General features: G+C 47.4%; 1 protein-coding gene across 6 annotated transcripts in view; it reads left to right on the top strand.

Moving 5' to 3' along the window:
• Positions 1-7,851, top strand: part of LOC123506538 (flocculation protein FLO11-like) — a 154,732-nt gene that overhangs the window by 128,211 nt on the left and 18,670 nt on the right. For 5 of the 6 annotated variants that reach the window (XM_045258705.1, XM_045258703.1, XM_045258704.1 and 2 more), the window contains exon 2: positions 6,281-6,374. The gene's annotated coding sequence lies outside the window, so the exon portion shown is untranslated. Of the gene's footprint in view, positions 1-5,907; positions 6,375-7,851 lie in introns of those variants that run through there. The other variant, XM_045258707.1, reaches the window with a different exon arrangement.

Genomic DNA, 7,851 nt, shown 5'->3' with positions numbered 1-7,851 from the left:
CACGGACGTCCTTCGATATCCTGCATTCCATTCCTAACGTATAATCCCACACTTATATTTCGTTCCTTCTACGTAATCTTCTTGTAGCTCAGAATCCTTCGCTTATTTCTTTAACCTTCTTTTTTTTATTGTTTTCCATCTCACATTATCCTGCAGTGAATATTTCTGCGCCTTTACACGAACGTCCTTCAATATCCTACATTCCATTCCTTACGTGTAACCCCACAGTCAGGGAATCTTATGCAATCTTACATACATTAAGGCTTCTTGCATTTTCCACCTCACATTATCCTCTTGTGAATATTTCTGCATCATTACGCAGACGTCCTTCAACATCCTACGCCCTATTCCAAACACGTCCCACAGTCAAGGAATTGTTTTACATGCTACATAATTCTTGACACGTTTTTGCATCTTTTCCTACGTGGAATATCTCTGCACCATTACACACACGTCCTTCAATATCCTATACCCTATTCCAAGCAGTTAAGGAATCATATTATATCCTACACCTATTCTTATCACGTTTTTTTTTTATCTTATTCTGCATGGACTACTTCTGCATCATTGCACAGACGTCCTTCAACATCCTACGCCCTATTCTAAACACGTCTTACAGTTAAGGAATCGTATTATATCCTACACTCATTCTTAACACGTTTTTTGTAACTTATCTTGAATGGAATATTTTTACACAGACGTCCTTCGATATCCTAGTACCTTGCATATCCCACACACGTATCCTACACCTCTTCCTCAATCCTTTTTCCTTCTTATCCTGCATTGAGTCACCACACAGACATCCTTATACTCCTTACATTCCATTCCCTAAGGATACTAGTTCATCCTGTACTCGGTTCCCTTACACAACTCTTCATCCGGTATTCTTCATCCTTCACCCCCCTCCATGGCGCCGCTCCAAGAAACCACGAGTCCTCCCTGTTCGTAAAAAAAGGTTCTGTCCCTTGTCTGTGTCACCCCGCCAGCCTCTCCTCCCTCCTTTCCTACTTCTGTCCTTGGCTTGCTTGCTCACTCCCTTGCAGTCCCGCCTCGTGCCAGTCAGGGAAGGGTAGGCGAGGCGTGGCACGTTTTTTGTTGTCTTGTTTCGTCATTGCCTCCTCGTGACGTCACTACCACATGGCGTCATCGATTCAGGGTAACATGATTGGCTGGATTGATCGTGACGTCATGATTTCGGATAAGAATGATTGGTTAGGATTTTCCCACTTTTCTCAAATTAATTTCCAATATTTTTTTTTTTTTTTTTTTTTTGCTTCGTGTATGTTTTAAGGTTTTTTTTTTTTTTCAAAGGTGAGAAGCGAAGTCCATTTTTATCCGTCGTGTTATGGTTGAGACGAGTGTGTTTAACGGAGCGTGACAAAAAGAGAGGGAATGAGAGAAGAGGTTTTTAATGGTCAGGTGAGCGGCAAGGTTAGGGAACCCGGAAATGTGATTGGTGGGGACCTTTGCTCTTACAGCCCTCGGAGGAAGTAAAAGAATGATAATTATGGCGTTCATTAAAGGTTAAGAAGACGAAGAAGAAGAAGAAGAAGAATAGGAGGAGGAAGAGAAGGGAGACAAGAAGTAGGAGGAAGAAGAGAAGCAGGAACAAGAACAAAAACGTGAAAAAAATAGGAAGCGTAGGAGGAGGAAGAATCAAAACAGAAATTAGAGGAAGATAAAAAAAAGATAGGAGGAAGAGGAGTACGAGTAGGAAGGGGAAGAAGAGGCTAGATCAGGAAGTAAGTTTAAATGTTATGGCAAGGCGTGGCTTAGGATTGCATGATTGTGCGTATGTATGATTATGTGTTGGGCATGCAAGGTGGGACTGCGCTGGGCTGGGGGAGTGGGGTGGGGGTAGATAGGGAGATGGAATGAGGACAGATGTGTGTGTGTGTGTGTGTGTGTGTGTGTGTGTGTGTGTGTGTCTTTGTATGTGTGAGGAGAAGCACGAGGAGGAGGAAGAGGAGGAGACGGAGAAGGAGGAGGAATACAAAGGGGAGCAGTAGTAGGAGGGAGAGGAGGAGGAGGAGGAGGAGGAGGAGGAGGAGGAGGAGGAGGAGGAGGAGGAGGAAGGATCGAGGAATAGAATAAGTGCTAAAGGAGGAAGGAAGAATGAATTAGGGAATAAAATCAAGGCTGAGGACAGAGAGAGAGAGAGAGAGAGAGAGAGAGAGAGAGAGAGGTAGTTAAATAAGGAGGAAGGATAACGGAAGTGGGAGGATGAAAAATTGTGAGTGAAATGGAGAGAGACAGGAAGAGTGAGAGAAAGGGAGGGAGGAAGGGAGATAATGTATGTCAGGGAGGAAAGAAAGGAAGGTCTTGAGGGAAGGAAGGTTAAGTTAGGCTAGGAAAGGAAACAATGTCCGTTTGTGTGTATGTCATTGGAAAGAAGGAAGTGAAACAAGTTAATGAATGGGAGGTGTGTGTATAAAGCAAGAGAAGATAAAGAATGGAGAAAGAAAAGTAGGAATGAGGAAGAGAAAGGAAGGAACATAACTTATCCAAACTTGACTTGACCTTATTTAACCTTTCCTGAAAAACTATGGCCTAACCCAATTAGGCCTAACATAACCTAAACTAATCAAACATTTAGCCTTATCTAACCTAACCTAACCTAATCTAGCCTGACAGAATTAGTAATATTATTTTTCCAACTTGCTAAAGCGTTTCCATTTTCGTTCTCCTCCCTTCTTCCTTTCTTCCTCTTTCTTCTATTTCCTTTCCTACTTCTTCCTCTTCCTTCCTTTCCTCTTTTCCTTTTTCCTTTCTTCCTTTCTTCAATCTTCTTCCCTCCATCCTAATCCTCGTCCTATCCCCTTCCACACACTCCTCTCTTCCTCTATTGCCATGAGCACTCCTCTTTCTTCTCCTCCTCCTCCTCCTCCTCCTCCTCCTCCTCCTCCTCCTCCTCCTCCTCCTCCTCCTCCTCCTCCTCCTCCTCCTCCTCCTCCTCCTCCTCCTCCTCCTCCTCCTCTTCCACCTACCTCAACCTTCCTCCCTGACCCTCACTTCTCTCCACTTTGCCTGTAATACTCCTCCTCCTCCTCCTCCTCCTCCTCCTCCTCCTCCTCCTCCTCCTCCTCTTACGTATTCTCTTCCTTGAAACATTTAAGGATACACACATACATACAAAGGAAGATACACATACACTCACACACTACACACACACACACACACACACACACACACACACACACACACACACACACACACACACACACACAACACACACACACACACACACATGCATACATACACACGCACTCTCGCCTCAGTGTTGTTTGTCAAGAGTAAACATAGAATAATACAAGGCTCAAAGAGAGAGAGAGAGAGAGAGAGAGAGAGAGAGAGAGAGAGAGATCCCATAGGTCTACTTGTGGGAAATTAATGTTTGTTGAGGGAAATCACACAAACTTCAATTTGCATTACCTTAATTAGCAGTGTTGGAGAGAGAGAGAGAGAGAGAGAGAGAGAGAGAGAGAGAGAGAGAGAGAGAGGGAGTAATGAACATGAGGAGGTAGAGAAAGAAGGAGAAAAGGACAACAGGAAGAACAAATGGAGACACTGAGACAGACGGAGAAAGAGAGAGATAGAGAGAGAGAGAGAGAGAGAGAGAGAGAGAGAGAGAGAGAGAGAGAGGAGAGAGATTAATACCTCCATGAGCCGTGAGATACAAGAAGAGATGGAGAGGAAGAGGGTGGAGTGGGGAGAAAGAGGGAGTGGTGGGGAGAAGAAGCGGGGATGGGGCGAACAAGACATACCCTCACTCCCTCAAAACTCCCCAACTCCCCAAGATGCCCCGATATATATTTATTTACGTCGACGATTCGGGCTTTTCCCCTTCACATCCCTGTCTTCCCCTTCTCCTACTCCTCCTCCTCCTCCTCCTCCTCCTCCTCCTCCTCCTCCTCCTCCTCCTCCTCCTCCTCCTGCAGCTGGGGCGGGTGTGGACGTGTATGCATGCGTGTGTTTGTCTGCATGAGTGTGTACGTATGAGTGTGTCTGCATGTGTGTGTGTGTGTGTGTCCGTGTGTACGTTATTTATGTGCGCGTTTTCATGTTTACACTCATTCTGACCATCAAAACCGCGGCTTTTTATCCAATCCACCTCAAGGTCACATCAGGGGGCGGGCGAGGTACGTGAGTGGAGGCAGGGAAGGAAAGGGGAGTGTAGGAGGCAGGTGGCAGGAAGGGGAGATACTTGGAGAGGGGAGAAGGGCAGGGGTGGCTAGTGGGAGGGAGGGAGAGTGGGGTGTTCAGACGAAGGTAAGACATTAAGAGTAAGAATTAGAGGCAAGAGATGAAGGGGGTGGAGAGAGAGAGAGAGAGAGAGAGAGAGAGAGAGAGAGAGAGAGAGAGAGGGAGCGTTCATGACAAAGGAAGGGAGAGAGAGAGATAGTGTTCATGGCAAGGGAGGTGGGAAAGGGAAGAGACAAGGGGTGTGGATGGAGGGTGGGAGTGTTCATAACAGGGGGAGAAAGGGGGCAGCAAGAGGCGTGGCGTTCATGGCAAGCCAGGGAGTATAGGGAGACAGGGAGAGAGGCAGGGAGAGAGGCAGGGAGGGGCGTCATGTGGCTGTGTTTTGTGGTAATTAATTGCATGTGATCGGCGCCAGGCTTGCCTCTCGACCTTCAAGAAACCAGCCCTTCATGAGACCTCCAGTACCTCCTCTCTCTCTCTCTCTCTCTCTCTCTCTCTCTCTCTCTCTCAATGATCTTCCTATATTTCCCTTCCTTCTCTCCTCACTCACGATGTTCTCTATTTTTGTTTTATTTTTATGACATTGTTTTTTTTTTTTTCTTCACCATCAAATAGCGCCCTTCGTTATTTTTTCCCTCCCTCAACACTCTATTGTTTATTTCCCCTGAGCTCCTAACAATGTCCTTATCTTCTTTATATCTCTCTCTCATCACGATCTATAATCCTTTCTTTCCCAGCAATCGCCATTCTTTATATCCTCTTTATCTTCTCTCTTATCTCGACCTATTGTCCTTTCTTTTCCAGCATCCTTTCCTCCCTTCCTGCCTTCCCTCCCTTCCCTTCTTCTCTCCCCTTCTCAGTCCTCGTCCGAAGCTAAAACTAATTGAAATCAACATCTTCATTTTTTATTCTCCTCCACTGCAGATTATTCTATTACTACCTGTCGACTGGGAAAAGCTATTAGTCTCTCTCTCTCTCTCTCTCTCTCTCTCTCTCTCTCTCTCTCTGTGTGTGTGTGTGTGTGTGTGTGTGTGTGTGTGTGTGTGTGTGTGTGTGTGCGTGCGTGTGCGTGCGTGTGTGAAGACGCGCGGCCTTTACAGCACCATTAAGGTACACTATCCGGAAACTATGGCTGTGTGATTCTCTCTCTCTCTCTCTCTCTCTCTCTCTCTCTCTCTCTCTCTCTCAGTGCGGAGGGTAAATTTCGAAAGGGGGAGGAGGAGGGGAGGGTGGTGGGTCACTTGTTCGCCTTTACATATACCCGTGGGGAGGAGGAGGAGGAGGTGGCCCTGGGGGTGATTGGGTGAGAGAGGAGGGGAGGGGGGAAGTGAGAGGGACAGAAGACACCATAGGGTGGCGGATTTAACTGGTGTTGGTAACGGTGATGGGGACTTGAATGGGAGCGTGGCATGGGGTATATGGGATCAGGAGGGAGTGGGAAGGGTGCCGTGAAGGAAGCGGAGGCGTTAAGAAGGCAAGGGAACAGTAACAGAAGGCAGGAGAGCAGGGAAGACACAAGCAGTACAGTACGTCAACTAATACAGCTCTAAGGCAAGTGTTGTGGGAGGCCATGAGAGGGAGGGAGGCAGAGGGACGAGGTGGTGTGTGGCGGCCAGGAGGCGGAGAGGGATGTGGCGGTGGTGGGTGGTGGTGGTGGTGGTTGGGGTGGGGGCTAGACAAGGTGAGGAGCGGGGAGACCAAATGTCAGGTGGAAGGACAGAGTGAGGTAGTGTGTTGTCGCGATAGGAGGTCTGTGGAGGTGCTGTGTTGGGTCGGTCTGTGCATCGTGCGATCAGACGAGGCGAAGGAGGACACGCAGCGAGTCAGGTGCTTCTCTGTCCGAAGGAACTCAGAGGAGGTGCAGCCACTGCCTCCCTCGTGCTGGAGAATAGTTCCGGGCGGCGTGTTATGGCGTCTCAGTGCCTTATAAAATCTGAAAGTGCTAACATGTTACCGCGAAAGTGTTAGAGCGATCACGCAGAACTTTGAGAGCACTATTGGCTGTGACGCGCGAGTAACACCTGCGTCCTGTGATTGAAGGAAGACTACAAGTGTTTATCCTTTTTCCACGTGACAGAAGCTGCTGCTGACCGCCTTCCCTCCGTGCTGAGGATACGCCCGCACCAGGGCGAGAGAGAGTCCTCACGGGACGGCGCTGGCGTGGAGAAACGGTGAGTGTTGGCTATTTTGGGTCACCTGGTGCACTGGTCACGCAAGGCGGGCTGGTCCCTCCCTCGTAAGTCAAGAGAGTTACCTGTGCGAGGCATGCAAAGGTAGGTGTTGCTTGGAGGACGAGTTGCAGTGTAGAGAAGCACGCGTCCAAACAAATAGGTCAATAAGATTAATGAGACCTCAAAGTAGGTAAAGACGCAGGCACAGAGGAGGCCGTGAGGAAAGAACTTAAGCAAATACTTCAACATGATTACAAGTTACTATAGACAGATAAGACAGAGAAAGGGAAGCACAAGTGATGATTAGACAGGAAGCATGCAAACAAGGAGAGAGGCCAAGGAGTTTATAAATATTCACGTAGGTTAGGTTAGGTTATGGTAGGTAAACTGGCAAGTAGGTGGGTAGGTGAGGCGGTGTGGGACAGGTAAGAAGGGAGGAAGGCAGACGGACACAGCAGGCACGCGAGCAGACAAACTGGTAGGGAGAGAGACAGGCGGACGTACGTACAGACAGACACAGGAAGACAGACAAATACAAATACAGACAACCTCGCTAACACACACACACAGAGAGAGAGAGAGAGACAGAGACAAAGATAGAGAAGAGGAACAGATGAGAAGAAAGGAAAACAAGAGAAGACAGCACGATTCTTAATTCTCTCTCTCTCTCTCTCTCTCTCTCTCTCTCTCTCTCTCTCGACTGTCTGAGTGGCCGGAGGAGCAAGAATCTTTTTTCCCTGCGAGGTGTGTTCAAGGTTCCCGTGAGAGGACTGAACCTGGCCGGCCCGTTACTTGAAGTCTGGAAGCGTGCAGCCCGCCTCCTCTCCTGTAATAGTAGTAGTAGTAGTGGTATATATAGTAGTAGTAGTAGTAGTAGTAGTAGTAAGTGTGGTGGTTTTTTCAGTGAGTGTATTTTAATTACGGTAATTTTTCTTCTTTTTGTTCTTGCTTCTATGGTAATGCTAGTATTAATAGTAGTAGTAGTAGTAGTAGAAATAGTAGTAGTAGTAGTAGTAGTAGTAGTAGTAGTAGTAGCAATAGTAGTAGTAGAAATAGTAGTCGTTAAATGTCCAGCCATCTGCAACACACACACACACACACACACACACACACACACACACACACACACACACACACACACAAAAGCAAGTTATCAAGTCTCATTCCTTTCTTTCTCTCCTTCTCCCTTCCTTCCCCCTTCCCCCTCCTCCCCTCCCTGCGTTGTCATGGCTACAGTAATGCCGACCTTGACCCCCTCTCCTTTATCCCCCCTCTCCTTCACCCTCCTACCCTCCACTACTAACCATTAACCGCAGGTATTTCAACAATTACCCGCACGTTTGGTCTATTAACGTACCTCCCTAGCCCTAGATTGCTCCTCCCTGAATCCCTGGATACTCTTAGTGCCTTGTCTCGCCTTGTATTACTGATATCTCGCACCACGGACGGAAAAAATAGGAATGTAATGTTTTTTTTA

Source organism: Portunus trituberculatus, chromosome 20 (assembly GCF_017591435.1).
Source record: "Portunus trituberculatus isolate SZX2019 chromosome 20, ASM1759143v1, whole genome shotgun sequence".
Lineage (NCBI taxonomy): Eukaryota > Metazoa > Arthropoda > Malacostraca > Decapoda > Portunidae > Portunus > Portunus trituberculatus.
This window is presented reverse-complemented; position numbering and strand designations above follow the sequence as displayed.